Source organism: Motacilla alba, chromosome 4 (assembly GCF_015832195.1).
Source record: "Motacilla alba alba isolate MOTALB_02 chromosome 4, Motacilla_alba_V1.0_pri, whole genome shotgun sequence".
Taxonomy (NCBI): domain Eukaryota; kingdom Metazoa; phylum Chordata; class Aves; order Passeriformes; family Motacillidae; genus Motacilla; species Motacilla alba.
The window spans coordinates 10,055,269-10,082,051 of NC_052019.1; the positions used below are offsets into that span (position 1 = coordinate 10,055,269).

The 26,783-nt window shown below is 38.0% G+C and overlaps 1 long non-coding RNA gene across 1 annotated transcript; it reads left to right on the plus strand.

The window, feature by feature from the left end:
- Nucleotides 1-17,399: 17,399 nt before the first annotated feature.
- LOC119700550 lies at nucleotides 17,400-23,114 on the plus strand. Its single transcript, XR_005256803.1, has 3 exons — nucleotides 17,400-17,506; nucleotides 21,806-21,896; nucleotides 22,777-23,114. It is a non-coding gene; the product is annotated as an uncharacterized LOC119700550 (long non-coding RNA).
- Nucleotides 23,115-26,783: the final 3,669 nt, after the last annotated feature.

Here is a 26,783-nt window from a genome sequence, read left to right on the forward strand (position 1 = left end):
ATGTTAGACTTCTTCAAAGAAGAGATCATTCAAATATTTTGAAGAAGGACAAATGCTCATTTTGCTGATACCTCTTTTCCCTTAGCCTCTTTCTTACAGATATCTGAACTGCTTTGGTTAATTTTTTTTCTCAGAATTTACAGGTTTCTTATGACATCTGACTTGGGAAATATTTGTTTTAGGCATTGAAAACTGTTCAAGCTATAAAGAAATAAAAACAGTCTTGGAATAGGTGACATTAATCATATGTGATATTTCCAAATCCTTCCTTTAATGCACTTATCTATGGCTACAGATATACCTGTTTGATGATATTTTTAGAGATATTCTTTATATAAAAATACCAAGAATCCTTGACCAGTGTTCACATAAAGAGAAACACACTAACTACAGGAACATTGTTTCAGAATTGGAAAGATTTAAACCCCTTTATACACTAAAGCTCCTTACAAAGGACTGAGAGTTCACTGACTGATAAATAGATTTTCTTTAGAAATAGCTATATTTAAATAATAAAACATATCCAGGATTTACTTTTAAAAGAACAAATGAAAAAATTAAAAGAGTGTTTTGGCTTGCTCAGATTTTTTTTTCCCAGATCAATATATTCAGGTTATGTCTGGTCTGTGGCCAGGAATTTATAAAGGTGTTGGCAAAACATGGTGTTGTACGAACTTCAAAGTTCATGTGAGACCTCATGAGCAAGCAGAGCATGTGAGAAAACTGCTATCAATTTCCCAGTGACTAAACTCTGAAAGTGAACTGGGGAAAATTAAATATAGAGACCATTCTTTCTTTGAAGTGTACAAATAAGGCAACCTTCATTTGAAAACATACAGTCCTTAATGTTCTATTATCCATTATCTTCCTATTCTAAAATTTATTCATGAAGCAGCAACAATAGCACATCTCCTGGACAACCCAGCTATGGATATGGGAACATGTGGGGCAGGTTAGCTGTCCAAAGGATGAAAAAGTAGGCAAATGGAGCAGACCTTTTCTTCTATATGTATAATCTTTAAAGTTCAGATTTTGCATGGAAACTCTTTAGTAAATGTCCTAGAAGATATTTAGACAATGCTTTAACCCTTGTACAGAGCTGAACTGTCTGATCAGCTCTGTTAAAATGAGCAGTTTGATTTTTGAAACCCCAGAAATGTTGCTTTACCTCTGCTTGGTTGTGGGGACTCATTTGTGTGAACTGATTCTTTCCCTGGTGCTGTGCTTATCTGCCTCACTGGAGGACCTAGACTATGGTTTTTCATCACAAAAAATTTGTTACCACAGGCAATAAGGCATTATTTTATATGTATTTTAAAGAGAATGGCATTAGGCATGTTTTAATTTCAGTTGCTTTTTGCTTTCGATTGCTGTTTGCTTTTTGCCTTGTAGATAAGCAATAGATTTTTGAGCACAGCCTCTCACAGACACACATGCCCAGATTCTTAAGTGACCTTAATACTAATAACAGTAATGCAAAAATCAAGTTCTGAAGTCATATGTGAAGCCCATTTTGATACTGGCTAGCAAGCAAAATGTTTGTCTTATTCTTGCTTAATATAGAAAAAGAAATTGGTAAATTTATTTTATTCTTGTATGTCTTTAAACAATAATGAATTAGAAAGGTCATTGTAATATATTTACTCCTTTTGTGTTATGTATTTTTATTAAATTATTATTAGAATTATTAGAATTATATTGAAATATGTGAACTTCTGTACAACACAGGGGAAAACTGTTCCTATTATGTGAGTAAGTCTAACAAAGCATCAGGTTGCTTAGTTGGTGTGTGGGACATTCTGCCTAGATTTCAGAGATACCAAAGTATTTAAACAAAAGTTCTCCCCAAATTCTTTTATCATTTTCTGTGTGTGTGTGCTCCCGTGAAGCCAGATGAAGAATGAACTTACTTAATTAGATAAATAAACACAAAAGCAACTCATTATACTTCATTCAATCTTCGTAATAAAAAAAACCCCAACATTTCTTTTCTTGAGTGTAATTAGGATTTTAGTTAATTGTAACTTGTAAGTTGACTAGGAAATTATTAGAGGTCTTGCTTTTGCTGTGATTCTGGTTCAAATGTCTTAATGGTTGCACCTTTTCTACAGGTGGAAGAGATGCTTTACCCACACAGCTGATGTGGCAATCGTGGCATGATTTTGTAGCATGAGGTGACTGGCAGCTGGGGAGGATTGGTTCAAATCCTGACTGACAGCTTTCCTCTGTGACTCTGAATAAATCATTTAATCAGGAATGGTTCCCCCACATGTGCTGTAAGTCAGGAATACCTCTCATCACACTATGTATGTTGTGTATTCCTATTTAGGAGGGGAATAAAAGGCATCCTCATGTCTGGGGCCTCCAAATGAAATCTCAAAGCATGAGATAAAAGGAAGATATATCTTTAAGGTGTCCATAAGAAAAATCTCATAAAATTTCATAAAATAGAAAAATCTCATAAAATATCCATAAGAAAAATTCAGGTGAGCAATCATTACACAGTCAAACACTGTTGAAAATAATGGGCATGTATAGATCCACTTAATTTTATAGCTCAGTTGTCTATAGTTTAGCAGCTCAGGTGAGTAAGGATTTTTCATGTAGATAACAATCTGCCTCCCAGTGCCTCAGTTACACCCTTACCACAATAATGCTATAAAGACAACCCTTCCAGGACATGTGAATGCTTCCTGTCAAATGAATCTTAAACACCAGAATGACACTCTTTATCTGGAAATGAAAACTAATAATAAATAGCAGGGAGTATTTCAAGAATGCACATTCCACATTACAACTTCACTTCAATTAAACTTTAGGAGAAAGTTTTACCAACAATAAAATACGGAAAAGCACAAAGACTAGATTTACTCTTACCTGTGCCAAAAATAACAATTTAAAAGTTAATTAGAAAAAGCATTCAGCTTTATTAATTAGAAAGAAAACAATTCTTGAGCATGATTAGAAGATCAGTTGCTAACTTTTAGTAGAAATAACTCAAAACAGCTACTTTATGAAAAGTTAATGAATTCCAAACTTTCATATGTGGTCTATCAAAATATGAGCATGACCAAATTTATTCCAAAATGAAGCTTCTATTTCTCATTACTGTATCTGACAAGTTTTGGAAACACATCTTGTGCATTCTCTCACATTTAATGTAAAACAATCACTGCCCTATTTTTCTGTCAGATTCATTTTCTCATTCCTAATAGCTCGTGCACTTACGGGCTCTTCTGACAGCTATTTTTTTTCAGCAGAGCTGCTCTCTCCTCTGACCACTGACATTTATTAATCAATTGATCAATAAGTCATTTGAACCCCCCTTGGGAATGTTGAAATAGCCGTTGTCCCTCTCAGATTGCTGAACTAAATGATTGTGTTGTTGTTGTGTTGTAGTGGGGAGTGTTATGGAGCTCTCCTTACAACCTGGGTATGAAATCTAAAGCACACTGGAGAGCTATCAGTCGCCTTCCTACTGATGCAGAAAAGGTGATTTGCTCTTGAGAAACTGCTCCTTCTTGCAAATACATCTCTATGAGCTTAACTTAAGCATACCAATAGCTCAAGAGACCTCAGAGGGTGTGAAACAAACGTGTGGAGATGTAGGCACATGAAAAAAATCTTTCTAAGACCGGCCCGGGAACAAAGCTATGTATTTATTCTATTTCTCCTAGTCCAACCTTTATGCTGTAAAAACCCAAAAAAGGGCTGCTCAAGGAAAAACAGGCTGGGCTGTTTTTTACACTGAAGTTTTGGTATGAGCTGCTTTTGTGTATAAATTGATTTAGCTCCACTGAGGTTCTTGCTCATCCTGCAATACTTATACTTTCTGAAGTACAATGCATATTCATTTTCCATTTAAGTAAAATTTCTACTTCCTGCATAGAGAAAAAATAGTTGCCATCTTCCTGCAAGAAGTGGTGGATGAGAGATATGTTCATACTGTGAAGATCATAATACAGCCAAGGATATGTTTGTGGTAGAAGCTCCAACAGGGACACAGAAACATTGGATATTCCAGATTAGACATTAAATTCAAGCATTATTTGGAATGGTGCTGTGCTACTTTTATGTTTTGAAATGTGGTGAAATTTTTTTTTTTTTTTTTTTACTTTTTGCTCCTAAGAACAAACTTAGATCTCCAAGCAGGCACAGAGCAGGAGAACAGATCTATCTGGTTTGCTTCAGAAGTCTGGTGTGGATTATGTATGAATGGAGAAAAGGCACATTTGAGAGTCTCTGTTTTGTTCCTGGGGCACTTCAGAAATTCATGATATTGTGGCATTGTGCCAGCAAGTGCCACTACTGACTTTGGCAGTATCATAAAGAGCAGAACACTCTGAATATGGCAGTGTCTGGAATATCAACAGATTCAGAGAAGACTGATCTTCCTCTCAATGACAGCTTCCTGCTGCTTTTAAAGGAAATGGGGATGGAACTGCAGGAAATTTAAAGAAACATTTTCCCATCAACCTACAGATGAAACTGGACCATGGCTAGAAGGTGCTCAGGTGGATTAGAGGACTAGGAAGTATGAACAGCCACTTGCCCTTGGATAGCTGATCCCCAGTTGATTCCCTCCCATCTGTAAATAACAAGTGATTGAGGAATTGTGTCCTGGGACAGTACAAAAGCTACTCTAAAACAAGGGGAAATGAGCACTAAAAAAAGGAAAAGCAAGAAACGAGTAGTAGGCTCTCCTTAATAAGATTTCTCCGGAGTCTCCAAGTAGCAAATCTGACCCAGGTAGTGCCACAAAAAATGTAACACCATATGCTCCCTCTGAGTGCCAGCAGTCTCTAGAGACTGATACACTAAATACTGGGAGAAATTTCTTCTCTCCCCATGAGTAAGATCTTGGACAGAAAGGTTACATACCAGGAACAATGAACAATAGCATTTTCCACCAAGAGGGTAAAAAAAATGAGGAAAAGGAGGCTGAAGGTTTCTTAACATCCAGAGAACTTGGCTTTGAATTCTCCCTCCTGGGAATAGTGCAACTACAGCATTGGTATTTCAGTCAAATGTAGAGTCCACCTCTACTGCCTGATTTCCATCTGACTAAAAAAGAAAAAGAAAAAAAAGGGTGGGCAGGGCTTATCTCAGTCCTGCAAAAGCTTCAATTTTTGTTGTTTTATCTGTATGCTTTAAACATAAAGTATGTGCAGGTCTTTGAGGGCTAAAACTCAGACTCGTGCTTTGCTTCCACTAATTTCTGTGTGCCCATTAAGAGTGTTCTGTGCTCCAACAAAGCACAGGCAGCTGAGATGTGTGGCAGGGACCTCAGGAGAACCTCAGCCTGAAGAAAAATACTTCTGGACTTGCAGTGCCTCTATTTAAACACATCTTATAAAAACAAACAAACAAACAAACAAACAAAAACCCCAAAAAAACCCCACAAATGAACTCCTAAAAATTTAGACTGCAAGGATATCTAGTGATCCTTCAGTTCTGATAAGTACTACTTTCACTTGCAAAAAATAATCTTGGCTGGAAGGACAGATCATAAAAATCATCAGGAAGCATTGACTGGACCTCTTGCAGAAATCACATTTGTGTCCTCTGCTGACCTTTGCAAATACATGTGTGCAAATTGGCTGTATGTATTCTTTAAAATCAATAGTACTAACTGATAATACAGAAATGTGAGACTAATGGATGAAGAATTAAAATGCCAGACCAAAGGGTTAAAATTCATATTAATATGGACAGCTAAGGCCAAGTCATACTGCAGAGCTGAGGGCAGCAGGTCACTTTGACAGCTTGTCCATACTTAATGGAAGTTTATTGACCCAACTGTGTGAAACCACAGTGAATATTGCATATCACTTTGTCACATGGAAAAGCCACATTTATGGATTTCTGTGTCATCAGCAGGAGTGAAAAATCTTTTTTGAATCCCTTCTTTTTATTTTCTTTCCAATCAGAATGATCTCTTTGTAAATTTCTACTGCAAGTATAACAGTTTATTGTCTGGTCTTAGACATCTGGAGTTGTTCACATTTTAGAGAGGCCCAGATCATGAGACCCTCTCTGCAGGACCTTGCAGAAATAAAATCAGCAAGGAGTTGAGCCAGTGCAATTCAAAATGTAGCTCCAAGCACTGTCCAGGTAAACTTTCCATTGTCCTATTTCACACCACCAATATATTATTTGGCTGCATTCAGTGCTTGTGCACACGGTAGTTTATAATTTTTTGTGCATTAGCACCTTTGTGCTTGGTGATACACTAAACATAAACGGTGCTTCATCTCTACTGGTGAATTTTCACTGTAAATTGCAAACAGGAACAGGTGACATACAGTGGTTTGATACAAATATCACAATCAGCTTCTATAGGTACTACATGGTGTCTGTAATTTCATTGCGTGAATGTAGCACAAGAAAAAAATCCTTTGGTATCAATAATTATGAAAAACCAGACAGGAATTCTTTGACTTCCTGTACAATTTGGAGATCAAGATTAGTCTATTTTACACATTATTACAGAAACAGTCTGAAATATAGGAACTAATATTTAACTCTACCAACTTGCCTCCTGGTTCACTGAAAACAGTTGAAAATCTGGAATTTCTGATGTGATTTTTTTTTTAACATTTTCAGCTGTTAGACCAGCCAAACTAAGAAAATTTCAATAGCTGCGAGATCTTGTTAAATATCAAGAGAACGAGTGAAGATACTTCAGTGTTGCATTTCAGTTTTACAGTCCACAAGTTTAATTTAAATTATTTTGAAATATCTATTTTTGAGTAACTCATTAATTTTTTATATACTATAACTCTGAAAGAAAATTAAATGCTTCCACTTTCTCCTGTTCAAAATTGGATTACATTCCTGAAAATAATGTCAAATGAAAACACTTATTTTTGGTAAAGAACTCTTTCACTGAATATTTTTGCCTTCTTTTGCCTTCTTTATTTGCAAGTATTTATAAAATGTTCAAAATTCCCACATTTGGTCGGCAAAGGCTACACATGAGTGGGGATGCATGGAGCAGGAGCAGTTTTTAATTTGGGGAATTGGCCTCAGTAGGACAAGGCTCTGCTCACTTCGACAGCTGCAAATACTGGCACACACTGAGGTAAACATGTTTAAATTACATAATTTCCAGACCACTGACTTTTTTGCAACTAACTCCAGGGCAGTTCCCTTGAAAGAAAAACTCAAGGACAGATTTGTGATGCAACATTATTGTATCCATTAAAAAATGCCAGAAACACTCTGCTCTGGCCCTGTATTAAGCATATTGTCCTAATGTGTGATTCATGCAAATCTTCTGCTCCCTCCAACTGGACAGAAGGGCAGCAGGCATTAATAGCCTGGACTAACAATAGATGCATTTTCTTTGAATTTCACATGTTTGTTTGTGGCTTTTTTTGTCTACCAGAAATTATCTGATTTTTTCTGGATTGTTTATTTCTCTTTCATTTTCAGGCCTGACACTGAGAATAAAACCACGAGTCAGTGCAGAAGCCATTAATCTGCTGTATTAACAAGCTCTAAAAGTGGCAAAGAAGTTAAAGATTTTTATCAACTTACACATAAAGTCAAATCCTGACATTTCCATGTTTTAAAAGCTGTGTTGATCTACACACGTGCTCTCCTGGCTTCCTTCCCAGCTGCCTCCTTAAAATGGGTGAAGCAGCTGATGAACAAAGGAGGATTATCTCAGGGCCAGCTCCCAGAAATCAATTTTCTTGGAAAGCACCTTCTTTTTGGGGAGTCCTACAGAAACAAGTCATGTTGATTGAAGAGGAAGCAATATCCTAATTGAGTGAAGGTGTTGGGCTGGTGAGGTATTTGCAAGGAATGCTTCTCAGCTAATTGTTCAGAATGGTCAATATAGAAGAAATGTTGGTGGTCAGTGAGGTGGAAAACAGGATAGGAAAGGACAAAAGGATTTTTAAATTCAAAATTTAGGCTGTACAGAAAGACACATTCTTGGGCTGATAGCTGGCATTATTATTTCCATTGTACCCTCGGTTTCTTAAAAAAATAAAAAAAGAAATTTGGCACAGAAGCCTCTTCCAACACCTCTGTGACCCCTACCCCAGAAGGTGTTCACACATGAAATGGAAATTGTGGATATGTTTGTCTTGGATTACTTGTGATATCTTGAAATTTAAGTCATAGCTCTGCATGTAAAATACATATATTTATGTGCAAATAAGATGTCAGATTAAAGGGAGGAGAAACACATTAGGTTTCCTTAGGTGGTTAAATCTACTTCCTAGTTCAAGTATGGAAACACAAACTTTAGAGTTAATTTCGCCTGGAGCCTTTTTAGAACATGGCATGGTAGCTATATTCTCCTTCCACAAAATCAGTTTGCCATGGAATACCATGTGCTCTCCTGACTTTTAAAAGCATGGATCAGTTGCAGTCTCCTGATTGCAAAGAGGAGTAACTCAGAGGCTGATGTTGGTGCTAGACTTACCAATGAGCATCCAGAAATGAGAAGGGAAGTGGACCTCTCCCTCCTGGGCTAGGTCACTGACCAATCTTCTCATGAAATAGATATTTTAGGAGGCAGCAAGGCAGGAGTATTTTTGGGCAAAGAACAAGAATCCAGGGCTCTTCTTGTCCTCCATAACTTCATGTGTTGTGGGTAGAGTCAGCATCAGCTCAAGCTGATATAAGGTTAAGAGGTTTCATAAGACAATTAATTCTCTAATATGTAGAGAGGGCATTCTTTTGTGACTTACTGGTGCTTCTTTTAGTGCTTGGCTGCAGCAGAAACACTCACGAGACAACAAAAAAGAATTGATAGAATTGCACCTCTTGCCCTCTAAGAAATTCTCCTAATCTGCCAGGAGATCATATTTGCTTCAGAGGATGAGTACCACAATGAACTTACACTGAGTGATACAACATTAGGGGACTCCTTTGAGCAAAGAACTTTTAGACTGGTGTTTTACCAAATATTTAAAGAAAGATTTAGCAAAAGAATCAGGATGCACTTCTCAGGGCCACAGAAGACATGGGGAATAATGGAAAAATATTAATTCCTGAATGAAATTAAACTAATGAAATGAAACTAATTCCAGTATTTTTTTTTCATATCATCTCTATGACTACTGAAGATGAAAACACCAATGCTTAGACAAAAGCTGCCCTTGTGGAGGCTTATGTTGTCTAATATTTCTTGCCAAGAGGACATTTCCAGGCCCATTTTCAGATTGTAGAGCCTGTCAAAACAGTCTGAATAATTCCCCAAAGTCTCATCATTTTCCTGTAAATGTAATGACAGCTTTGATAGATGCCTTCATTTCCATATAATAGTCAAAAAGGCAAGAACACTTTTATTTCTTCTCAACAAGAATAAGATTTTCAAAAGTCTTTGGTATTCTGAAACTGCTCCAATTAAATTCAATATGTTTTCTGACTAGCTTAAAAGGGAGAAAGAAGTTAGGGCCATGTAGAGCACTCCAGAAAATCCTACACTTATTTTTCATGTATTATTCAATCCCTTGATGTGCTTATGCAAGCTCAAAGGGTGCAATACAAAATGCCCATATCCACACCCTTGTCAAAGAGTACTTAACAGCTAACAACCCTCTGCCAAAAGAATCTGAACTATGGCTTAATTTAAGAACCATTCAATTTTGTCTTATTTCCTTATGGTAATTTTTAACAAAAGTGAATCACTACTGACAAACACCCCTTTAACAATGGCATATTAATTGAATTAAGATGGAGAATAAAGGAGGCATTACAGGCAGTTAAGTGTGAGAAAGCATGTTCTACACTGAATAATTAATTTTCATTCCAAGATAAAAATGTTGCCCATTGATTTACAACCCCTTCTGGCTATAAAGCCTTTTGGTGGAAACCTGATTCTTAATTATTGTCACAGGAATGCTAAGCTTGTCAAAAAGCTATTTCCATCATGATGATCAGCCTTAACTGCTTGGAGCAATTTTTGTGCCATACTTAACAGCTGCTTCATCATTTGTTATCTTTTCAATTAAGCACTCTATTCCTGCATGGCTCATAATCTCCACAGAAGAAAGAAACACGCATGCAAACACACATGTGCTTACATACAAGTACATGCTCTCCTCAGCACAAACCCCCAACAACAGCCTGTCTCTGCTTTTCTTTATTTAGCAAAAATATTTATATGAAATGCTAGTGGGTTATTTGGACTGTGGCAGGTACAGGTACTCTCATAATAACACAGAAGGCTTCAAAGCATCACATCAGCATTTTCAGTTTACATAGTTCCACAATATTTTTGTCTGCTAAATTTACTCCTTTTAGTGACAGAACTGAAAATAGACTGATTACTCCATTAACAAAATAAGCAGAAACATGCCTTTCCCTAAAACCACCACAGTCATGCATTTATTATACTGAAACTTGATGTTCATAAATAAATGTCCCTTCCTTGATATAGATTTTATATTCCTCATGTAGCTATTTTATTGAGAGATTTTGTAAGATTTAATGCTTTTAACCTGGGTGAGTTTAGCAGAAAGTAAAGAGGGAGGGATGTCAGGTGCTTCTTCCTCCTACAAAATGAGAAGGGAAAACAAGTGAGGAAATCGGTCTTCTCCATCCAGTGGCCCTAATTGCCAGTATGACAGTATCTCCTGTAAGTATTTTAGTTCTGCACACGGAAACGCACACAAGAAAATTTGCTGGTTCATTGGTTTATGATGTAAATCAATTCAAACTTAATTTGAGATATTTCATTTAGGCTCCTTGTCTGAACCAGTGATCTGTGGCAAATCTTGTTTGTGCAAAAGCAGAAACAGAAGTTAATAGATATAGAGTGCCAAATTATGTTGCCAGACCAACCACTTGAACAAAGTTGTACCTGCAGGTTTGACTAGTAAACAAGGATGTTTGTAGAAAGTTATCTTGACCTGGTATGTAAATATTATTTACTGTCAAGTGAAAACATGAATTTGTCTTTGGAAATTTGCTAAAGTATGAGTTGTGTGCATTTGTGAAATAACTGCTATCCAAGCGCAATTTGGAAGCTTTTCAGGGGTTATTTATTTATTACCAGCAGAAAATGGCATTTTATGATAAGATAATATAAACCTCTGTTTTTCATTAGACACCTGATCTATCAATGAAGCACATGCTTGGCTCTGTTGCTGGAACTATTCATTTATGTGTTGGTTTGGAATTTAAAATTTTTTTATGAAGGATGTTATATTGTACATGTACCTTTTAAGGTTAAAATACAGTCATCATGTTTATTTAGGCAGGGCAAGAGGGAATGGAACAGCAAAATTCAAGTACTTTTGCATATATTATTTATCTGAAGCTCCTTCTTTACTGTTACAATGATGATAGACTAACTACAAAAGCTATTACTATTGTATTTCTAGGTTTTTAGAGCATCAGATAGAAAAAAAATGATCCTTTTGATCTAGGCAGTTTAAAAACACAGAGCTTCACCAAAATCTGAACTCTACTTCTAAACATGTAGGCACTCTTGTTAATTTTTACTGTAACATCATCAGCCTGTACACAGAAAGAAACAGATTTTCTCCAGCCCTTCTGATGATTCCCTGTACAGGGATTCCAGTTGTGCCTAAAAGCTCTGAGTTTCTCCACTACAAATTCAAACCAGACAAATCTAAAGAATTTTCTTTCAGCTTACTTAACCTAAATAATTAATCAGGAACCACTCTGACTCTGGGACAAGCTAACCAGATTCCTCTCCCAATTTCTGTCTGGGCATATTCTCTGTTCTGCCCTGCCAGCTTGCTGCTCTTCAGACATGCTCTTCCACTTGCTACATAGAAGAGCTTTCCTCATTCTTTAGGAAACCGTCAGGACTGTGCTTTTGGTACTCTGGTCAGAAGAAAATTTTTCCATTGTGACTCCTTTTTGGATGATTTTGTATTAACCTCCAGCTCTGAAACTTATTGCTATGATCACCTGTAGTCCGGACCTCAAATTTCAATCTGTTTTTGATTCTTTCAGGATTGGTTCCAAAATGCACCTTTCTTTAAAGAGTTTAGTGTTATTATCCTGCAAAGGATAGCAAGTTGCATGTAAATTATGTACAGAAATGGGACAAGGGGATAAAAACCTTCTTATTGATTTTTTTCAAGGATGAGTCTATTCATATTTGGACCACAGAGGACTCAATCATATAAAGTATTTGTATGTGTGACATAGGCTGCTTTAAGCATTAAAAAAAAAATAAAAAGAAAAGAAAAGGTTTTGTTTAGAGGGCTCATCTGACTTAAAGTGTTTCTGTCATCCTTTAAAATGTTGAACCTGAGGCTCATGTGCTGAGTCCAGCTGAGGGTCTGGCCCATCATTTGGCATCTGTGGGAGAGAGTAGGAAAAGCAGTGAGTGAGAGTCTCCCATTCCTGAGTGCCTCTGGTCAGACACTGCTGTCAGCCACTCCAATGTAACATACTGAAATACATGGATTTACTTGCTAGCCCCAGAGAAGGATAGAGGCATTCAAGTGTCATTCAAGTTCAACTACAGGCAAAATGCACAGCCCACACTCTTAGATACATGTGTAACCACATGAATGTATTCTCTGCTTTTCTCCACAATGCACAGAAAAGTATTTTTCACTTAATATGAAAGTAAAATATAAAATAAAATTGTAGAATACAAATAATTTCTATCCAATGACACATAAAAAAAGCTCAAAATAGATTCTTTTTTGAACAATGTCTCCATATTATTTCATGATTTCTGAAAAATGATATTAAGAACACGAAAACCATTAAAAAAATCAAGGAATTCAAACATGAAGTCCTGCAGAGTCAGAACAAAAGACATGCTAAAATAATCTATATCTGTGGAATGATTTACCTTGTCTTGAGATATTAAGCATGGAAATATGGATAAAAGATATTGCCTAGTACATTACTTTCTGTCATCATATATGAAAATATGCACTTGAGGCCACTTATATAAGGAGAGATAAAGAGAGAGGGTAAGTAGGTGTGACCTCTCTTTATTAGAATTCATAATAAGATTCCAAACAAAAAGGTCAGGAGGATGGGGCTCTAAAAAATATCTCTCAGATTCACCCCAAATAGGAAGAAACGAAGAAAGGATTTTGACTTTGTAGACGTCTGCCAGGAGAATAATGTGTCAGGATGCACTGAACATCTGCCAGGTTCTTGGAAAGCATTTTGTCAATATTTTGATAAGGCAGCCAGAGATATGTGAGGAACAGAAAACAGGCTAATGAGAAAGGAGACACTTTGAAATGAAAAAGATAGCAAGTTGTAGTAAAGCAACATAACAGCAAAACCAGCAAAGGTGTTTTAGGAGGGAAATGTCAGTGTCACAGAGAATTGGAAGGCTGGCTTAAAGGAAAAAAAAAATCAGAATCTGAAAAAAAATTTTGGGAAGACAAATGCAAATAATCTTCTAGTAGAGGAAAAGCAGTGAATTTAGTGAGAGAACGAGTGCATTAACATCTTGCTTATGAGATAGAAGTTGTAGGCATTTTGGAGAGATATCCCTGAGGAAAACATCTCAGCTGTGGAGGGAGTAAGAAAACCGAAACAATTTCTGAGACTTTTAAAGGTAGAATGTAGTGTTCTTTGTCTAGACGCTAATCCTGGAAAATAAATAATTGAAGTAAAATCTTAGATTATATAATTGGAAAATTTTTGGCTGAAGTTTATGGCTTTTCCTCATAGAGCTTCTTCTTTTGACTGACCCAAGCTGACATTGCCCTTGACATCAAAGACTATTACATACTGCATCACTTTCAGATCTGTCCCCAGGCCACCTTCTTTATCTGATTTTCTCTAATACAAATACAGAACCATTTAGTTCTGCCCCTGAATATGTTCCTCTTCTGCTTAAAGCAGAAAAGTCCCAGCTGGAAAGGTATTTTATAATTCTAGGTAAGGCTGGAAATCCCTGCTGTGTCACCTCCATGAAGGCAGCCTGGGTTGGAAAAGGCTGGCATTACCATGGAAAAACACAAGACTGAGACCTGCAGCAGCCAAGCAGGGTTTTGTCACAGTGTAGGATGACCTGGCACCACCACTTGGTCATTCTTTTCTTTCTGCTGGAAATTTGGGGCAGCATTTTCCTAAAGTTTACCAAACTGAACATCAAAGTACGCATGCTTTTTCCTTTAGGACAGAATGAGGAGGCAGCTGAAGCACTCATAAAAGGCTTGGTTCACTATCTAATAAGCTCCTGGAAAGTGCTGGTATACAGCAGCAAGGAGGAAAGCAGAATTGATGTTTGTTAGGACTGTATCACATCCTTACTTATTAATTCTTACTTCGATTTTTTATCAGAGCTCAGTTTGTCTCCCTTTTCTTTTTCCCCTCAGAATCTGTTGTCTCTCCTTTTCTGTTCTAATTTTTAAGATCTTCATGCAGCTGAGCTGTTTCTTTAGAGAGCCTTTGCTTGATGTAATGTAACCTGAGAGCTCAGCCACCATGATCAGCAGTAAGGAATTTTTTGCAGTAAAGGTGCCAAGCCATTGCTTCTTTTGGATTTCTCTCTTTCTTTTCTTTATTTAATTGCAAGGTGAAGGACCATACTTGCAGAAATGGAAATAAAAGATTCCCCGTTGTATGTGGTTTGATTATATGTGTCTTTCTCTGCTCTAGAGAATGTGTTCTGCTAATACAAAGGGTGATTTTGCCTCAGTAAAAGGAATGTAATTTCTGGGATCTCAACTCGATTTACTGCTGTCTTTTGGCTCCCATCCAGGGAAGCATTAAAGGATATGCTTAATTGTAATCATGTGAACAAATGAAGAGTCCTATTGATTTGCTTATGGTTTGGGTTATGCCTAAGAGCTGTGTTTGGACAGTGCTTCAATTCTACTCTTAAAAGGGACAGCTTCTCCTTTCTGCCAGGTACCGGGCACAAGAGAGGAAATCCTCAGAATGAAGCAAACATTTGCTGGCCAGGAGAGCCCTGGAGAGAGTTGATGGGTGCTGAATTGGTCTGGCAGGAAGAAACTACAGACACAGAAAGCAGAAAATCATGAAAAAGTTCAGTGAAGAGCAACGGGAAGTTAGGGAAGTCAGGGTGGAGGGAGATGGAGTGATGAACAGTGACCTACTGCCTGAGCCTGCACAAATAATCCATCAGGTCTCATTGCAGGGGGATTACACCGCAGTGATTGTGTATGGCCTGGAAGCCCCTCTGAGCAAGAGCAATAGAAAGACATTGGTGTCCTCTCAAAATTAGTCTCAGGAAAAACAGTGAAAATGCTGATGTAAAATGTGATCAATTAATGAATAAAGGAAAGAAGCACATTCAAACTTAGTCTACACTTTTGTTGAAATAGGTCCTGAGAGATGTACCATTTTTTCACATTTATATATGTGGGATCAACACCTGTTAAAATGTGTATACCTTAATTTTTAAAGGTATTTGCTGGTCTGATTAAATACCAATATTCTACAGAAATTTTTAAGTATGAACTAAATGATCTGTGAAATAACAGGTAATAAAAAACCGAGTCAATTGAAAAGGAGAAGACCAAGTCAAGAAGTCAAGAAGACCAAGTCTCTAAAGCTGGAAGAAACTTTGACTTGGTCTGACACTTTTTTCAGGGTAAATATAGATATACAATGATTGTTGAAAAGTTCTGTGGGTCATGAAAGGATTAATAAAATGGAAAATAAATTAGAGAAATATAGCTTGATAATTTGCCCTGCACTATTTGGCAAAACATTTCATACAAAAAAAATCCTTTAAATAAAGTGAACAGAACTAGAATGCAAAAGACAGAACAAGAGATTGTATCCTAGAAAGACACAACTGTGGAGATTAGAGCTAAAAGCTAGTCTGAATCAAGAGGTAAGATCCAAAAATCATGAGTTGTGTGATTCCAGTGCGACTAGCTCTAGTGAAATTCCACACCTTGCTCCAGGATCTTCGCTTTGAAGAAGAGAATGAAAAACTTGGGAAAATTCTTTTTTTTTAAATGAACATAATAATTGTTCTAGAGCTGAAAAGATTATGTTACAATGAAAAGCGTACAAGGTATTGTCAAAATTAAAATTTAGGAGTGATCTGTAGGCAATTTCCAAGAAATGGCATGAATTGATATTGTTGCTTTTTAAGAGATTTTCTTATTTGGTAACAAGATCAGAAGTAGAGAAATCTGAAGAACTAAGGAATACTTTCTAACATTAAAGGGAAACAAATCATGTTGTAAATGGACCGTGGAAAGCAACAACTGCAGCAAAAAGATGGAATCCACAGCTCTGGGTATTCAAGTGGAGATCTGTCTGAAAATGCTCTATTCTTTAATCAAATTCAAATATTTAGGTAATTAATTGCAAATTATGTAACTAAACACAAACAATTGGAATGAATCAAGTGGTTTATTGGTCTCACATAGTCCAAAGTAGGTCCTTTTATTGGCTTTGACTTGTGCTCTCAGTCCTAGTGTAATGGTGCTGTTTTACTTGAATGTGACCATAGACATGCACTTAAACTTAAAAAGGTAATAATTTAGAAGGTAATTTAGAAAAAATATTATTTTCCATTTTCAGTGAAATTGAAACTACTTTGGGAACATTTGTGAAATATTCTATTTCAGTATTTATTCTTAACATCAACTTTCCAACTCTTCTGTTAGTTGACATTGATATTGATAATGTTATTGATATTTATGTTATTTCATTTATACTTGGGCATGTCAGGCTTTACATACAGATTCTTTAGGGTCATATTGCTTTAAGAAGAAACACTTTCTCTAACAATGACTTCCTTTCAACAGTGTAATCTCTTAAGCAGAGAGACAGATCTCCTCTTAAATTAGAGTGTCTGATTTGCAGAGTGAAGGTCCTGCTGTCTGTAGAAGATATGGCAAGTAATCAGTACTTCTATAACTGGCCTGGAGATACAGCTAATACAATCATTTGCCTTTCTTTGGGCTTTTAAACAATACTTAATGCTAGCACAGGCACCACAAACACAACCTCTGGGCTTGAGAATACTAGCAGAGTTTTAAAAACCAGATATTTTTTTTCACTCTGAAGAGCTATCAAAGTCTGTTTGCCCAGCTTAAGATTTTGCTTCTTTTATCAGAAGGATAAATCTCATGTCAGTGTAATGGACTGTGTCAAATATGGTCTGGCACACACTAAGTAAGGAATAATACTCCCCAGGGTTTGCCTCCAGCACCTGAGAAATAGGATATATTCTAGGAAGCACACCCTGAAGTATAGGATTTTAATCACAGACAAAAAGTAAATTTTCTGGAAGAAAATAAAGGTGAACAAAATGGTTCAGTGTTTTTAAAATCCTACTTTGGGATAAATGAAAACATCTTTCATCCTTTTCATGACAGAGGTGTATTTGGTTAAAACTCAGCTGAACTTCACTTAAATCAGTGAGACTACTGGTTTTCATCAATGATAACCTTGATTGTCTTTTTCTTTGATTGAATTTGGTTTCACATAGGAAAGGAGCCAAACTGGTTACAGAAACTGGGTTAAGAGACTCATGAGACATTGGAACAGGCTGTCCAGAGAAGAAGCTGTGGATAAGGCAGGCCTGGAAGTCTTCAAGGTCAGTTTGGACAGGGCTTTGAGCAACTTGGTCTGTAGAAGGTGTCCCTGCCCATGGCATGGAGGTTGGAACTAGATTATCTTCAAGGACCCTTCCAACCCAAAACATTCTAGGATTCTATGAAAAGGGTATTTATCAACAGAAATGTTCACTTAACGTTTTTAATTTCTATGTTGTTTATAATTTTAAATCAAAATAAAAAGTGCAATTCAACAGTTAGGAGCTGAGTATATATATTTAGGGTATAAAGCTTTACCTGTACTTTAAGACTTAGATGGGCATTGAAGACCCATGAAATTTGGCCACTTATTCAGGCTTCACTACAAATCTTTGTTGTAGAAAAAAAAGTGTTAAATAATTTTATGCTTAATTTGGAAACAACAAGCTGGTTGAAATCACAACTCATCTCACCTGCAGAATACAGATGAAGGAATACCAGTTTAAAGTTTCAATACCACATGCTGCTAAAGAAATTTTTCTCTGGTACCTTCAAGTATTAATTTTGATTGCAACCTTCCTCATAAAATAAAATCATCCTTTATTTCCTATTGTGCCTAGAAAAGAAAAAAGCCTTTTCTTCTTGTATAAATTCCTGTTTCATAGCTTGCAGCCATTTAAATTAAATCAGCCAATAACTATTGTTTTTTGATTGGTGTTAATTTACATACAGGGTGTAGTACAAATGGGCATCATGCTGCATGTGCTTTCCTTGGAGATGCCCTTGATGAGGCTGGGAATTGCAGGTTTGGGCATGAAGCAGGTTTTTCTCTCAGAGATATTGATTTGTTTGCTGTAAGACCTTTTAAACTGCTAAATACTAAGTGTCCATAGCCACTGAGCCACAAATATTCCTAATTTTCTACCTGTTGATATGGTCATACCTGCTCCTATGAAGCTCTCCACAGCTGGTGGTCGCTGCCCTCACTGAGAAAGTGTAGGTATGGTGTCCACTTGGAGAAAAGTTGCTTCCTCTGCGTGCAGCAGAAAGATGTGGCCACCCAGAGGGAGTACCACAAAAGCATTCAGGATTCCAGTTCTCAGGCTGCAGGGCCTGGTGCTGCTCTCAGGTGGCATCAGGGAGAACAGCTCTGTGGGGTGTGATCAGGTCAATAATCTGCTCAGCTGCTGGTGGAGCTGGGAGGTGAAGGAGAAGGGCTAAGAAGTGTTAGGGACTCTCACCAGCAGGCAGAAAAAGTGGCACCTTAGAAATGGAGGGGAGTGGAAAGGGATTCTGTTTGGGGTGGCAGGAGAATCCTCTCCCAACCTACCCCACATCCCCAGGTGCCCTTATACAGTAGGCATGATGCCCTGGAATCCAAGGCCCAAAGAAATGAGGGTAAGGGAAATGAGAATGTGGATGGAGGTTCTTTTGGGATGGAGGTGTTGCCTAGGCCAGGGCAGCCTGTCCACTGCATCATGACTTCCTCAGCTAAATAAAACATCCATATTGCGTGCACAGCCAGCACAGGAAGAGCCATTTTTGGAGATAATAAGGCCCTTTCCATCTAAGCTTTTCCTCGGGTGGTGTTATAGACTTTCCACACCAATTCAAAAAAATGTTCCCCCAAATGACATCATAAAGAATTCAAAATGAGCTCCATGTATCATTTGCATTCAGGAAAATCTTTAGTGAAAATTGCCTACAGCTTTCTCTCTCTCTCTTTGAGCAGCACACTGACATGATCCAAAAGGAGTGTCTTAATTATGGTAATTATAGGATTTAAAATTCGTTAAATAAAATATTGAGGCTATTCAAACTCAGATTTTTGAAGGATTACAGTGTTTGACAACACTATGAAAGGTTTAAGTGCGTAGTTTAACTGCCAGAATTGGTTTGTGTTTAGCCCTTATTACTCAGCACGAAAAACATGTTTTAAGTGGAATCTACAGCCCACTTTCAACTGTCAGTCTAAATATGTCTATTCACAAGCTGAGAAATTAGCACAGTGCATGATGCTCTGGTGACACCCATCAAGCAAGAACAACTCATTGTTTCACTCCATCTCACATCCAAGTCATGAATTACTCTGCTTTGTTAAAAAAAACCCAAAAAACTAAAAAACCAACCTAGTTCTAAAAGGTTGACAGGAGCTTAAAATGGCTAAAGTAAGTCTTAAGTAAAAGGTAATTCATGGCTTTCTGAGTCTGCCTAGGTGGACATTGATTGTGTTACAGTGGAGTAAAACTGGTAGAAGGCAAGTATGACTTATCCTCTCCTATACCCTCATAGCCTCTAGCCACTATAATGGCATTGTATTTTGCACAGCTCCTGGTGTTAGGCAAAACTGGGGGAAAGACAGAAAAGCAAAAGTCCCTCTGTGGTGAAGTAATTTCCCCGAATTCTCTCTTGTTTAGGGAGGAAATGTCCCTCAGAGGTGGGTCATATGCTCCCAGAGGGTCAGCCCAGTACTGAGGATTGGTTTAATGCCACATGTGTCCATGTCAGTGCTCTGCTCTCCTGACTCTCCTGTACAGTAAAGCAGCTCTGTTCATGCCTTGCAACGACCTCATGCTTCTGCCTTTAATGTTTCAGCATCTTCTCTCCACTCAGTGCTGCTCTTTCCTGCCTCGGCTCTGGCTCGCTGTAAAATGGCCATAGGCACCTTGCAAAGGGAAAGTGTGACTCTGTTGGCACTGGTATTCAATGCCTAAGGAATTTTTCAATTATTCCTGCTACTCTGTGCCATGTTTCAATGAAGTGTGCCCACATACATCCAATACCAGTGACTAAGTCCATTGATGTAAATGAAACCACACCGGTATAAAACCAGTGCACATAAGACCAGAATCAGGATCCTGACAGCCAAAAATAGAATATTAGAATTACATTTATAGTAGATATCTTTATGGTGTAGGAGGTTCTATTTGTATGCAGTACTCATCTGTTACAATAGCCACATAAAGAGTGAAGCTAGACCTGATTTATGATCGCTACATTTTAGATCAGATCAGAAAATTTCAGATCCCAAGCAGAGCTCAAGAAGAAAATTTTTAGTAACTACCTTCAGGTTACTTTCCAACAGAGCTAAGACAGCTCAGATTCAGAAGAGTGTCTTAAAATGTCTTGTGTCCACCCATCAAAATGTCTTAATTTAAAGCTTGAGTCCTACAGCCTCGGTCCTGGCCCTCCAGGAGCCCTAGTTCTGAGCTCAGGACCGGAGGCTTTCGTATGCTGCATGGCTATAAAAAGCATCAGGTTTGAAATCTGCAGCAAAATCTCTGCTGATGACTGTGTCCCCCTGAAAGCCACTCCTGGGAGCCAAACATTCGTAAACTGTGCATGGCACCAGTTGCATGGGTGTGGCACAAGTGTGTTCATACTAACTGAGCATGCACAGAAAATGCAAGTTCTCACAAGAACAGTGTGGCGTGTTGACAGAGTCAAAGCAGGGCATTGGCTAGAAAATAAGGAAGAGAAGGCATTCTTGAATGCTTTCACAGATTTTTAGCTAAGTATACTATCAAATTTATTGAACAATAAATGAATTCTTCTAGAAAAATCCAAGACAATGATGAATTTTAATAGGGATATGCAGACACAGTTCTTCAAAGTGAAAGCTGAATTACCATTTTTGTAGGTTGATGAGCTTTCCTTAAATCATCTGTCAGGAATATAGTGCTGTGCTTATTTCTGTGGAAAGAAGTTGCTCACTGGGCTATATTATCTCAGCCATTTTCCAAAGGTGAGTCCACATAGGAAGGAGCACAGAGGTTCTGTCTCGTGGTCTCTGCCTGTAGTGTTCCCACAGGTGATGTGAGAGCATGAGCTCACATTTGGGGCACTGTGTGGCTTGGTCCATATGTGTCCATCCACTCTGTTGGTGGCATTTGTGTTCCCTTCGCTACTCCTGAGTGTTGTTTTGTAGCAGACTTACTCCCACCCTAATTCAGGGGCTACCCAGCAGGAAGGTGATGTGAGGGATCAGGGAGTGTGCCAGTGCTGTAAGTTCAGCCTTGGAGATGCCACGAGAACCAGGAGGCATGGAAGAACTGGGAAAAATATTTTTCTCCAACCAGGAGAGGGCAGAAACTTCATTGTGCTGTAGTATGAAACCATGCATGCACTTCCACAGGCAAAAGCCATCCCTGATTTCCTGAAACTGTTAATATTTACTGCATGTGTAAGAAATGGAGGACTCTTTTTCTGGTAATCCTCATGGTCAATGGAACACTTTCCTGAAAGACTGCAACCAGAGATTCATTCTCTGCTCTTCATTTTCACATCTATTCCGTGCCAGGTACCTTTTATAATCCATCTGCTTCTCACCAGATCAGTAATTTTGTTTTCTTTTCTGGCAGACAGGTCCTCAGAAGCCTTGCCAAAAATATCCTAAGTCCAAAGTTATTTTTAAAAGGTGCGAAAGTCAAGAAAAATCCAAGTGAATCCAAGGTAAGTAGTTTGTATTCCTTTCTACTTTCAAATTCTGTAAGAGCTAAAAGTAGGGTAAAAAGATTGAAAGCTAATGAGATTTAAGCGCAGACATTTTCCATTTGAAAAGAAATAGAGGAAAGAAACTTTGAAATTGCCTAATTTCAGGAAAGATCTGAAGTCCAAGCTTCATTCCAAAATAGCGAGGACAGTCCTTCACTGTAATGGCACCTTAAGGAGAATAGAGTGTATGTGCTTTTGTAACTGGTTTTGAAACACTGGTTTTGGTTTAAAGTTGCCATGCTGAACTCAAACCCAGCTGAATTGCTGCTAATGGGTGAACTGACAGTCTCTTCAGTTTGCAGTAGACAGATGTCAACACTGCAGCTGGAACCAATCATAGGTTGTCATCATGACTGGAAGTAACTGAGACTTTTCTTGAATGTAGATAGCTGGGACTGAACGGACATGAACACCAATTCATCCTCTCACACTTAATATCTTATTGCTTCAAGCAAAGGACAAAGGGGGCAGAAGTTCCATTTCACAGGACATTGGGCAATTTTGACATTTGTCTTCATGTGGATTACAAACAGGACTTGAAAATGTCAACATTTTTGGTGTAAACAAAATAATTCTTTTACTTTCAATTGAAATGCTTTATTTGGACAAAAAACTAAACATTCAGATTATTCACTCCTTCTCAGTTATGCAGGAAAGGCATTGGGATGCAGGATCATTCATATGTTTCATCCCTACGATGAAAGCAAGAACTGTTTCCTTCTAAGGATACTGAAAAATGAAATTTCTTCCTCTTGCTGCCTTCAAATAAACCTCTGCTGAAGTTAACGCAATTTCAGGGGCTGTTTTGACTTCACCAAGTAGAATTCTCTTGTTACAGAGAATGCCTCTATCAATATCTTCCAGACTGGAAATCACCTTTGAGGGACTTCAGCAGTGCTCCATGGGCAGGTATGTAAGGATGTAGCTTATAGGACCATTGAGGTTGCTTTGAGACATGTTGGGTAGATCGCTGCTTTGGTTCCCAGAAGTCATCAATGAAAGGGCAACTCAAACACATTAAAGAATCCTTCTGAAAAACCATAGTTTTGAAGCCCCCTGAAAAAACAATATGGTGATCTGTTTTGAATTTTGTTTACCTTTAATATGCTTGGAGTACTTTGGGTAGATGGTGCACCCTTCATGCTCTACCTGCTCACCTTATAAAGACATGGACTATGGTCTTGCTTTTCAGGTTTTTTCACTTTTAAAAATTCCTCCTTGGAAAAAAAATGAAAGGTTTAGAAAACAATTAAAACTTTTTGCTCACACTGGAAAGTAAAGTCAATTTTATGAGTATTGAAAACATTGGACATGCAAATAACAAGGACTTTAAATCAAATTACAGTGAGAAGAAATTTCAAGTTCACTCGCACTATCTTTAAGATGTGGTTAAGCTGCACCAAGTAGACAGAGTTGTCCAAATATCTATTTAGTGGTCACAAAATCAAACATGATCACATGATTTTGGTGGTGCATCTATTAGGAGTCATACTGTGATGACATGGTTTTAGCCATGGTGGTCTAAAGATATAAATAAGGAAAGTTACTTAAGGAAAAAACACATTTCCATTAGTCTATTTGCTATTGCTGGGAAAAGAGGGCTTGTTGGAACTGAAGGAGGAAGCAGCTACTCAGATGAAAATGAGAGCACATTTTGATTTAAGGAATAATTTGTGGTGGTGATCATTATGAACATTATATCACCCTTGGCACCAACGAATATGATCTCCTTGTTTGAAAGCATGCTTCAGAATAAAAAGTTCATGAAATTTTTTTTCTTTTGTCTTCTTTGTGTCTCTTGTTCTGTGCTGTAGCTTGAGGAGCTCTGCAGAAAAATCACAAATGAAAGTTTGATTTTATCAGAGGAATGGGAGATTTGTGACATACCTCCCTGAGGATAAAATTCCATCCTATTTGAAAAGAATTATTTTTTGTTTCAGTGAAATTAATATATTTTTTCCTGGGGCTTTTAAAAACTACTTCCATTCAGACAACATTAATAGAAGTCTAAATATTGTCTAGAGTCTTCAGATTTAAGTTCTCCAATGTCTCTTCTCTCAATGAAAAACCTTTTATTATGTGGCATTTCTACCCCTTTGACAAGCTGACCAATGTGGAGAAGGTCTACAGACACACATAAATATTGTGGACTTGCCAGGTAGCTTGATTTTGTTATTCTTAGGGACACAGTACATCCCTATTTAAATTCTTGGGAGTAGCTGGTGTGGAAAAATAAAATTTATTTTGGTGATGATGTCAGGATTTGGCCTGGAATCTGCTCAGGGACTACACATACAGTACTTTCATAAGTCTGGGCTTTTTCTTTCAGTCTCACACCAATTCCTTGTATCTCTTTCAATGACAAGGGAAAAGGCAGAAATGTCAAAGAGCACTCCTGAGTGGTTTCCTGTGAATTCCACAGCCTCTGTCTCTTCTCCCTCTGTATGAAGCAAGTTAAATCTGAAATTTAAAAGCAAAGGGAAAAAGGAGCACTTACAAATGCCCTGTTGAGGCTCAGTCTAGTTTTTCTCCTCTCTCTCATCTGCCTTTCCCAGAATGATTCCTGAGGGGAAAAAAGCACTTAAAATGCACTCTTGATCCTGACCCAAGTCCCACTGCTTCCTTATTCCTCCGGTGATAAGGCAAAAACCACTTAAATGGGCTCTTTGGGACAGTTCACGCGTCTCCTTTCTCTCATCTACCTTTATGCTCCAGCAGGTAAAGGTGTTTGGAAATAAAGGTTTTGTTGATACTCAGCTCAGTTTCCCTCTCTCTGCCCTGCTTGTGTTTTCAGCTCATTGGGTTTCTCAAGTCCCCTCCTCCCTGACAAAGTAAATCTCACAGCATATGATATCATGCTAAAGATCTTGAACTGAGCGTTACCGTATGGCTCCCATTGCATTAGTGATTGCTGCATGGGGGAGATATGGATTTTGCAATGACCCAGTAAAATAGCTGGCATGTCGTTTTCTGTTTCCTCTTTATAGCAAAGATATATCAAGATATTAAAAATATTTACATTTGCTCTTTGCTGTGTGCTGAACCATTGGCCAGGAGCAAATTCAGGTTTCTGGAACTATATTAAAGCCAAAATTTTATAAGCTCAGCTGTAGTGATGGTGAAAGGTGAGGCAAGCAGCACAATGCAGAGGCTGATCACAGGGCTCTGGGGTTTCCTTCAGTTGCTGAAGCAAAGGCATCTGCTACTGATGAAGTGCCTTCAGGTATTTTTCATCCCCTCCAGCTGCCAGTCCAACAGAGTCCAGGACCCTGTGGGTCTGCATCCCATCTGCTGGCACATTGCGTGTCCCAGATACTCTTGGGGCATTTAGGGGCGCAGGATGTTTGGGCAGCCTCACTGAGCTCTCCTGTTTCCATCTCTCTGTGGAGCATCTAACTCTTTTTTGCAGAGGAGAGCTCAGATAAGTATGGCTAAGAAGGAAGAAGAAATCTCACTTTCTCCTGCTTACAGTTATATAAGACCAAGAAGAAAAGAAATTAGGGAATATTAGTACAATGAAATCTTTTCTGTAAAATTGGATTGTCAGCCATTGAAGGCAGAATGAGGAAGAAATGAAAATATGTTACATCAGTTTTGTCCTTTTTGTCACATTTTTTTAAAGCAAAACTCTTTTTATACTTAAAAATCAGTTGCAGGCAATTTCCAATCTAATAAAAATTAGAGTAAATCTAATAAAATCTAATCAAGAAATAGATATGCTCCACATCACTTCAAGGCCTGAAAATTCCTACTTTATTAGAGCTTTCGCTGGAAACAATGCTGCAGAACCAGCTGAACCAAAGACAGCATGTCCATGACAGCAACCTGCCTCACTGGAAGGAGACAGATCTGAAGGAAACTGTGAGAGAAACATCTCCATGGAAGGGAGAAAGTAGGCAGTACAGAACAATGCTTTGCAGTGAGACTTCAGCAGTTTGAGCCCTTTATTGGATATGTGCAGTGTGCCACTATCATCAGCACAGGGCCAGGGTGGCTCCACATCTACCTGTCCTCCCTTATGGCTTCAGTTGAGGCACTAACACTGTTTGCTGGGCGAAGGGTAGGTATTTATTGTCAGTGTAGAGAAGCTCTAACAGAACACAGGACAGCTTGCTAGAGCCCCACGGTCATGTACTCTTGTTTTGTATTGGTCCCCAGAGCAACCTTAGGGACATATGTGCAGGTACAAGTGTGCTCAGTGCACAGCACAGCCGCTGCGTCCCAGTGTTCTACTGCTACAACAGGCAGAACAAAACAGCTCCCACTGGTTTTACCAGAGCCATTTGGGATCCTAATGAGTACATCTAACACAGCAGCTCTGGCTCTGTACCAGCAACGTGAATGTTAAAAATTATGCATATGTGAAGGAGGATAGTTTGTCATATATTTCTGGAAAGTAGTTTAAAAACTTGGCTTTAATAATGGGCATGTTGACAGCAACTGGGCTTTGATGGCCAAGTCCCTCGGATATCAACTGCTCTAGCATCAGAACTATTTTGACGTCAAAACAAAACAGGCTATTTACTTTTTGAAGTTAAATTAGATCCAGAGAGTTTGATGCTGTTACAGAGCTAGAGTCCTAGGCCATTTCATCCAAATGAGCCGAGCAAGGTATAACTTATGAACAACTCCATAAAACACAGGGGCCAGGTTTCGTTCCAGCAATATCAGTTAAAAACCTGTATCAGGCCAGGCTGCAGAAGAGCAGCACTAGTGACTTTACAATGCATAATCCATTTCAAACTTACTCCCTTTTCATTCCCTCTCATTGCAAATGGGATGGTTGGCAGATAATTGATTCTTCTGATATTGGTACAATAAAAAGTGATTCTTTACAGTGAATTA